Raw genomic sequence first — 9,543 nt, forward strand, 5'->3', positions numbered from 1 at the left:
TGTCATGGAACATGACCATCATATTCTCTCTCTATATAAGTTCAGTAGCACGTCCTAATAAACAGCCTCAGTTTATCTTGTCCGCCTAGGGCTGTACATGTCATGCCAGAAATCAAATCTAACCAAATTTCTCAAATCTAAATTGCACGTAAAATTGTTAATTGGTACACATTTATACATGCCCAATACAATAAAGTTTTTTTATGGTTCTACCTCAGTCACAAATATAGTCAATTTTATCTTATTTTTGGCCTAACTCAAACCTCCCAAACTTTGACTAGTTTAAAAAGGTCATCAACTCTAGTGCCAAATAATAAATGCACTACCAAGAAATATTTCATAGCAATTTAATGTCCTACAAATAATGTTGGTGTATTCTCACTACTACACTCGCACCTTTCACAGCTGTGTCGTAACCCACATCGCAGTCCAATTTCGGCCTCGACAATAAGCTCATAGCCATCACCGTCGGTATCTGAGACCGACTGGGGTGTACACTATACCGTCGTATTGGCTTATCATCCGTCCGTGATAAGGTCCTTACTTCCATCGCATTGGAACACGACCTGCGTGTGTGGGTATGCACTAACACCGCCGCATGGCTTATGATCTGTCCGTGATCAGATCCTTATTCCATCGCATTGGAGTGTGACCTGCCAGTGTCGAGGCAAACATCACCGTCGCTTCGGTGTATGAACCGTCTGGCCATAGGGCATGGTCACCATCCCATTGTAGTATGATCCACCCGTGATGATCCTTTAGTCGGTGTCGGGTTACTAAATGATTCGACGGTGCTGCACTATTGACCCCTGCCGCATCAGACGAATAGCGGCGGTGATGGCCGTCTGCTTCACCAAAGGCGAGTGGTACGGTAGTGATGACAAAACAACCAACGGCCTTTACATCTGACGGTGACAGAATTGCATCCGGTTTTCACAATGTATTTACTAATTTAGCTGGGCCTTAATAACTTACTGAACACACACCTTACAGATACAATCATTACATATCATTCATCATGTCCACAACGAAGAGTACTTGTTATAATAACAATGCTCGACACTAACATAACAACTGTGTCAACTGATGAATTAACACAAGCGGTAGATAAATAGCATAATAAAGATTCCGTTCCCTACAGACTTACGTAACTAAAACAAGGTAGATGTGCTCCGCTCCTTCAGATTGGCACTCCTTGATCAGCTTGGCAGCCAATGCAGCATGGAACCCCTCTTCTTCCTCCCACGGCCATTGCAGAAAAATCGTTCAAAAGCACTGAGACTTCAAAACCTACACAATATAAAGCAGCAGAATTAATAATATTCAACATATCATTGGTTCAGTTACCAAGCCAAAATTGGACTATATATAGACTCAAAACAACTCCCTACCTGAACAAAGACATGTCCTAACAATAAAATATAGCATATGCACCTTTACTGCTCTGCTAATGACTCCATGAATAAGGGAACATAAGGCAGATAGTGAGGTTCGTTCAAATAAATACTCCTGGTACTTTTAGGATAGTGGACGACCCAGACAGGGAGGACATGAACTTTTCTGCGGCTCATGTCATATGCCATCAGTGTTCTGTCCTCCCCAATAAGAAAAATCAAATTCCATTCTAGGTGAACTGCAATCACTCTGTAGTCCGCATTGGCAGCCTCAGAACTGAGTCCAATATTGTTCAGTCAAAATAGCTACAGCGTGTTCACCATATGCTTCAATGTCCATTTACTAGTACCATAGTCTTCAAGGATCCAGAATGAAAGGTCAGACGTATTGAAAATATCAGCAATACTGTGGGGGGTACAACCCCGGATACCCACGGTAGACCACATGAGCTGCGCTCCCAGGGGTGGCCCAGCCCACAAGACGAAGCCTTGCGGGGCACAGCACTGCTCGGCGCGTCCCACAAGACACCGGAAAGATATCCTAAAGATGCTACGAGATCTGTTAGGATACGTATGATCCCATGATTTCTGTAATCTGTTATTACTTTTTGATTATCTTCTAGATCTAACCGACTTGTAACCTTACCTCCCGTACTATATAAGGCGGGCAGTGACCCCCTCCAAACATAGGCAATATCATACGATAGCCAATACAATCCAACAGACCACAGAAGTAGGGTATTACGTCGTGCTGACGGCCCAAACCTGTCTAACTTATGTGTCTCTATTGCCTTCTTGTTCTCAATTACACGCATCTCTGCCGATCAATCTACCTTCGTGGGATACCCCTCAGAGGACTCCCGACGATATTCTATCGACAGTTGGTGTGCCAGGTACGAGTGTGCGTGCTATTTCCATGTCGAACAAGATGGCATGTTTTGCAGGCTCTTTGTCCCTCCAACAGCTCGGCCAGATCTTCACGGTCGGATCGATCTCCTGGATCATCAACGCTGATGGAGTCGGAGAGCTCATCGAGCTGGTGCAGATCAATACTGCGTCGATCACCCCAACACTTGACACTACAGATCCAATCTCGGAACCGCTTCCGACGCGACAATTCATCGCTCGCTCCCTCGCTACCCGAGGAGGCTATCGATCAGGTTGGCCAGAAGCTCGCCAATTACCTCTCCATCATAGAATCAGCTCTGACCACTCTGGTTCAGGGCCGACCACCCTCCGATCCAGATCTATCGGAGGGTGATTGGGAAACTCCAGGGGTTATGGCCCTACCCTTTGGGCTCACCAGCATCACCGCCACCTATCAAGATGCCCTAAGAGGCAAATTCACTGACTAGGTTGGAGATATCCATCCTCTCGCTGACCAGATCGCCGACCAGCTCCCGCCGGTTGTCAACATGCTACACGTCGGCCGACACCCTAGAGCATCCCTCCAAACCATCCTAGAGGAGATCCAGACTCTAAGTCCCAGGGCTCTATGGAGACTATCGCCAAAACCTCCGCCGAACAACCTCTTTTCCCTCCCTTCCGTGGAGGCGTAATCTTCAACGTCAGCGTCGATAGCCCCCCACAGGAAGGGGAAATCGAGGAGGACCGCGTCGCCCATGTTAATAGGAACGTCAACCATGCACAGCGCCAAGCAAACAAAGCTGCCCTTGCGCTAGCTAAGGCTGCTCGCAATGATCAGTTTGACTCACAAGGAAGGCCACGCCAACTCCAACACAACCTCGACGATGAATTTGTCCATGTTGACGGCCACGACATCTACAATACCCCAAGCGCCAACCTGGCCATGGCCACCAATGAGCCTGCTTGGGTCCCGTAGACACCGAAGGTCGCCAAAGTTGCCGCCATGCTTAAAGCGGCGCACTGCCAGGTCAACGAGATCCGCCAAAATCAGAGACCTTCCTACTCGATGAGCTCGATTCACCGATCAGTCGTGCCAAGATCTAATCGCCGCCCTAGCCAAAGTCATTTCACCGACTAGCACCACGATGATGGACAACCTCTCTAGGGGGAGCCAGGGGCAACCACGTCGACCACCCTCACCAACACGACCAGGAAGTCGACCAGGACGTCCGAGCACACCTCAACAATCTCTGAGATGCACGACGATGTATCGACGAGCGCCGTTTTTCTTTCCATGAAGAAGTACACCGCCGCCAAGAGTACGAGCAAGAGTTCAGAAGTCCAGACTCAGACCTCTAGCCACTCAATGCTGGCAACACCATAGATCACGACGGCGATGATCCCAAAGGGCCCCAAGCATTCACAAGGGCACTCCGAACACTCCAGTGGCCCTATGGTTTCAAAATCACTGGGGTCAAGCCCTACGAAGGATGGATGAACCCCACATAGTGGCTACAAGCTTATGCCACTGTTGTATGCACCGCCGGGGGAGATACCAGCGTCATGGCGAACTATCTTTCCATTATGCTCATGCCAACTACAATGAACTGGTTCACAAGCCTCACCTCGGACATGAACTGGTTCACAAGCCTCGCCTCGGACTCCATCGGATCTTGGGAAGAGCTGAAGAAGGTTTTCACCGACAACTGCATGGCCATGTGTACTTGGCTAGGCACCAAGCACGATCTGAACCGCATTTACCAGAAGCCATCCAAGCTCCTCCGTAGCTACATCAGATGCTTTTTTGAGATGAGGAATTGTATTCCCAACATCACGGAAGTAGAGGTCATCACCGCCTTCGTCCGAGGACTCCATCACCGCGACCTCCACTCCAAGTTCAATCGCAAGTAGCCCAAGGGGATTGGCGAGATGATTACAACTGCCAATCAGTACGCCGATGCCAAAGAAGCCAAAGTACACTTCAACGAGGATTTGGGCACTCATCACCCAACTTGCCGCAGCGACGAGCGACCCAACGATCGACACCACAGCAACTGCCGCTATGATGATCATAGTCACCATCGAGAGAGTGGCCGTGATCGGCCAGAAGGGTCCAAATCTGGTCAATACCGCCATCGCCGACCAGACCACATCGTCGCCGCCGTTGATGAACCTTGCACCAAGCGCAACTACGATGAACAATACAAGAAGACCCTCGAAGGCCCATGCGCTCTCCACAAAAATAGCAAGCATAAGATGAAGGACTGCCTCAGCCTAGCTAAGGAGTTCAAGGCTAAAAAGTCGGACGACTACAATAACGATAGAGCTGGAGGCCGCCGACCACCTGAGGGCAACAACAATGCCTTCTAGGATCACGACAAAGTGGTTGTCACCATCTTTGGGGGCCTCGCCGCCGCCAAGAGCAGAAGATATCGGAAGCTCACCGCCCGCCGGGTGCTCTCCGTCAACATGGAAGACACCATCGCCAACCCTAGCTATCGCCCCTGGTCCGAGGTCCCCATCACCTTTAGTAGGGCTGACCACTGGGCGGACATCCCTTACACAGGGCATTTCCCCCTCGTCCTTGATGCAACCATCTAGAAAGTGCTTTTCAGAAAAGTGCTTGTCGACGATGGGAGCGCTCTAAACCTCCTCTTCGTCGGAGCCCTAAAGGAGCTGGGGCTTGGGATAGGAGATCTCACACCCTCTGACTCCTCCTTCTAGGGTGTGGTACCTGGTAGGGCATCCAAACCACTTGGAGAGATCACCCTACCAGTACAGTTCGGCACGACTAGCAACTACCACGTGGAGCACATCAACTTCTACATCGCCGACTTCAACACCGCCTACCACGCCATACTTGGTCGGCTAGCTCTGGCCAAGTTCATGGCTGTACCACACTACGCCTATCTGGTGCTGAAGATGCCTTCGCCTGCAGGAGTCCTGGCTCGATGGGCCAACCTCTCTATCGCCTACACCTATGAGACAGAAAGTCTCGCCCTCGCCGAAGCCACCGACCTCTCCATCCAGATGGCTAGCGTGGTCACTAACACCAAGCCGGTGCCCACCGACAACCTGGAGATCCTAGCGCTGGAGCCTCCGCGTGTCTCCGCCAAGTCTAAGGAAACAAAGGAGGTCGGCCTTGGCCTCGATGACCCCTCCAAGACCATGAAGATTGGGGCTCACCTCGACCCCAAATAGGAAAGCATGCTCGTCTCCTTTCTATGTGCCAACACCGATGTGTTTGCTTGGAAACCTATAGACATGCGAGGGGTACCACGGGAGAAGATCAAGCACTCCTTGAATGTCTAGCCGATCGCCAAACCGATCAAATAGAAACTCTGACAATTCACGCCAGACAAGAAGGAGGCTATTAGGGTTGAAATAAAGTGGCTCCTAGCTACCAGATTTATAAAAGAAGTGTATCATCCTGAGTGGTTAGCAAACCCTATTCTCGTTCAAAAAAAGAATAAAGAATGGAGAATGTGCGTTGATTACACTGATCTCAACAAACACTGCCCTAAAGACCCCTTTGGTCTGCTTTGGATAGATGAGGTTGTAGACTCCACCGCCGGCTGCGAACTGTTCTCCTTCCTCGATTGTTACTCTGGCTATCACCAGATATCCCTCAAGGAAGACAACTAGATCAATACATCGTTCATCACGCCTTTCGATGCATATTGCTATACCACCATGTCCTTCGGACTCAAGAACATAGGGGCGACCTACCAAAGGGCCATCTAGATGTGCCTTGATCAACAGATAGGCTGCAACATCAAAGCTTACATCGACGATGTGGTCGTCAAGTCCAAGACCGCCGATAATCTCATCGCCGACCTCGAAGAAACATTCGCCAACCTAAAAAGGTATAGATAGAAGTTGAACCCTTCAAAGTGCATCTTTGGAGTTCCATCCGGCATACTCCTAGGCTACATTGTCAGCGCCCGTGGCATCGAGCCCAACCCCGACAAGGTCTCCACCATCACCAACATGAAACAGCCAACTTGCGTAAAAGACATACAGAAACTTATAGGCTGCATGGCTGCTCTCAGCAGCTTTATATCATGCCTCGATGAAAAGGGACTACCGTTCTTCAAACTCCTCAAGGCCTCCGAGCGCTTCTCTAGGTCGAATGAGGTAGACATAGCTTTCGAGCAGCTCAAGTAGTTTCTAACAAAGCCTCCGATCATGACGGCGCCTCGACCAGATGAAACTCTACTGATCTACATCACCGCCACTTCTCGCATCGTCAGCACAGCTATCGTCGTTGAGCGCGAGGAGGCCGGGCATGCCTATAAGGTGCAATGTTCGGTCTACTTCATCAGCGAGGTCCTTAATGAGCCCAAAACTCGTTATCCTCATATTCAGAAATTGCTATATGCTATTCTGATCATGTCACGCAAGCTCCACCATTACTTTGAGTATTACAAGATTGCTGTGGTCACCGAGTTCCCTGTGGGGGACATCCTCTGCAACAAGGAGGCCAACGGCCGTATCATCAAGTGGGCTATTGAGCTTGGCACTTACTCCATTGAATTCAGAAGCAGGCCTACCATCAAGTCATAGGCACTCGCTGACTTCATTGCTGAGTGAACCGAGATCCAAGAGCCCATCCCTGCTACATGCCCCGAGCACTGGGTGATGTACTTTGACGATGCCCTTAACATCAACGGTTCTAGTGCTGGCATTTTATTCATTACGCCGACCAAAGACAAGCTCCGATATGTTCTCCGAATACATTTTCCAGCCTCCAACAACGCCACCGAATATGAAGCATGTCTCCACAGACTCTGTATAGCCGTCGAGCTCGACGTCAAATGCCTCATGGTATACGAAGACTCCATGTTGGTCATCAACCAGCTCAATAAAGTCCGGTCTTGCTCTAGTGAGAAGATGGATGCATATTGCGACGGGATCATCCCGAGCAGTTTGGCGATCTGCTCCAAGTTCTCAGGCTTCTCCGACCAGCTACTCTTCTTCTCTGGAATCAACCCCACATCGCACAGAGTGATGGTGTTCGGCTCTTCACGGATGTAGAACCACTTCTTGTACCACTCGTCCAATGAGGTGTTCCAGGGGCAGTGCAGGTATTGAGCCTTCATGCCGTCACGCAGGTTCAGGTAGACGCCTCCGGTGATCTTCGAGCCACCGCTCCCTTTCTTTTGGAGACAGAACATGTGGCGAAAGAGGTCGAAATGGGGCTGGAAGCCACCATAAGCCTCGCAGAGATGGATGAAGGTGGAGACAAGAAGAATCGAGTTGGGATGCAGATTGCAAATCCCAATCTCGTAGTACAAGCAGAGACCCTGAAGGAAAGGGTGCACTGGAATCCCAAAACCCCGTTTGAAGAAGTCTTCAAAGACCACAATCTCACCTGGTTGTGGATCGGGGAAGCTTTCTCCTTTCGGCGCACGCCACCCCGCAAGTGCCTTGTTGTGGAGCACTCCCATGGCGACGAGGTCCTCGATGGTCTGCTCATTGCTCCATGATTTCCACCATTCCTTCGCCATGACCCCGCCTTTCTTCTAGGCATCGCTCTTCGCCATTAGTTCGTCCTTACTAAGTGGGTGGATGCGGGAGACCGAGGGGATTGGCGATGATTTTTGGGGGAATAGGGTTTTGGCAGGAAGAAGAAGAAGGTTGTGGTGGCGAATGACAATGGGGAACGGTGTGAGTAACTTACCAGATCTACATTATATAAAACAAATAGCACCGTCGTTTCGTTCGCCCGAGAATATTGGGAGTCGTGCGCACGCGCCGCAGACGGTTGTTCACACAACCTCGAAATCTGCGCCAATAAATGCGCTCCTTCGTTAACAGTGTACGCGCCTCTTCGTTGATGGTGTAAGAGGGCCCACACTGACACACCTCAATACAGGTGTCAACCGACTGTTTGCAAAAAAAAAGAAGAAGAAGGAGACAGAATGATGTACTATACCTATTTACTTTTTTGACCAGACGTGTCAGACTGGACTGGGCAAAGAACAGAGAAAAATAAGTACACCAAATAGTAATACAAGCAGCGCAAGTGATCGTGGAACTTCCCAGACCACTACTGTGCTTGGAACTACCCAGACCACTACTGTGCTCGGGGACTGCCCAGACCACTACTGTGCTTGGATACTGCCCAGACCACTACTGTGCTCGGGGACTGCTCCGACCACGGCCGTGCCCGGGGACTGCTCCGACTATTATCATATTCAGGAACTGCTGTGACCACTGCTGTACTCAGGTTCTCTCCCGACCACTTCTTATAGTTTTGCTCTCCTCGGCTACATGTGATTTGTACTCACATACAGTTGAGAGACATTTATTTGGATCTTGCTACAAGGTTCATACTTCGCCTTCCAGCAAGCTCGGGACTACGGAGACCCTGGCACCACGTGCCTGCGTCACCTACCACCAGGCTCGGGGACTAAGTGGGCACACTTCACCTTGCGGTGAATGTGTTTGTTTAAATCGACCCCTATGCTTTGAATGATTATAAGGATTATTAATATGCTCGAGGACTGCCCCGACCACTGCTTGAATAATGTTTCTCCTTGGCTACATGTGATTTGTACTCACATACAGTTAAGAGACATTTCTTTAAGAGCTTGCTACAAGGCTCATACTTTGCCTTCCAGCAAGCTCGGGGACTATGTCGGTACGATGCACCTGCCAGTGCATCATGTTGCCTGTACGGCAATTCGGTTTTCAACTAAACTATGATTTCTTTTTAGACCCTGGCACCACGTGCCTACGTCACCTACTACCAGGCTCGGGGACTAAGTGGGCACACTTCACCTTGCGGTGAATGTGTTTGTTTTTCGACCCATACGAATCTGATGATCAAGGACGTCATGCTTCAAGACCACTTACATTTCTTTTCAGAAATACAAGTGGGCACACTTCTCGGGACAGAAATCTTTTTCTTTTTTCTTAAGAGCACCATACATTCTTTGGACAACCTACTTCTTTGGTGATGACGGTGGTCGGAGGTGTCAAGGATTCAAGCCTCGCTTGTCGAAGAAGGTTAAAATGGCGTGTCGCAGCATAATACATGATGCTCGGGGACTAGCTGTGGGGGTATTAACCCCTATACCCTTACGGCTAAGCTTGGGCTGGCCCAGATCGATGGGTTCAGTCCACTCGAAAGACAACGTGCGGCCCAGTTAACCTGGTCGGAGTCCCGCACAAGGAATCAAGACGGATTTGGCGACCAGGCAGGATCCTGGTCGGTTAGAATAGGAATCCTTATCCGGCCACATATGGCAATTGTAACTGACTAGGATTAGTTTCC

Source organism: Miscanthus floridulus, chromosome 3, assembly GCF_019320115.1.
Source record: "Miscanthus floridulus cultivar M001 chromosome 3, ASM1932011v1, whole genome shotgun sequence".
Taxonomy (NCBI): Eukaryota; Viridiplantae; Streptophyta; class Magnoliopsida; order Poales; family Poaceae; genus Miscanthus; species Miscanthus floridulus.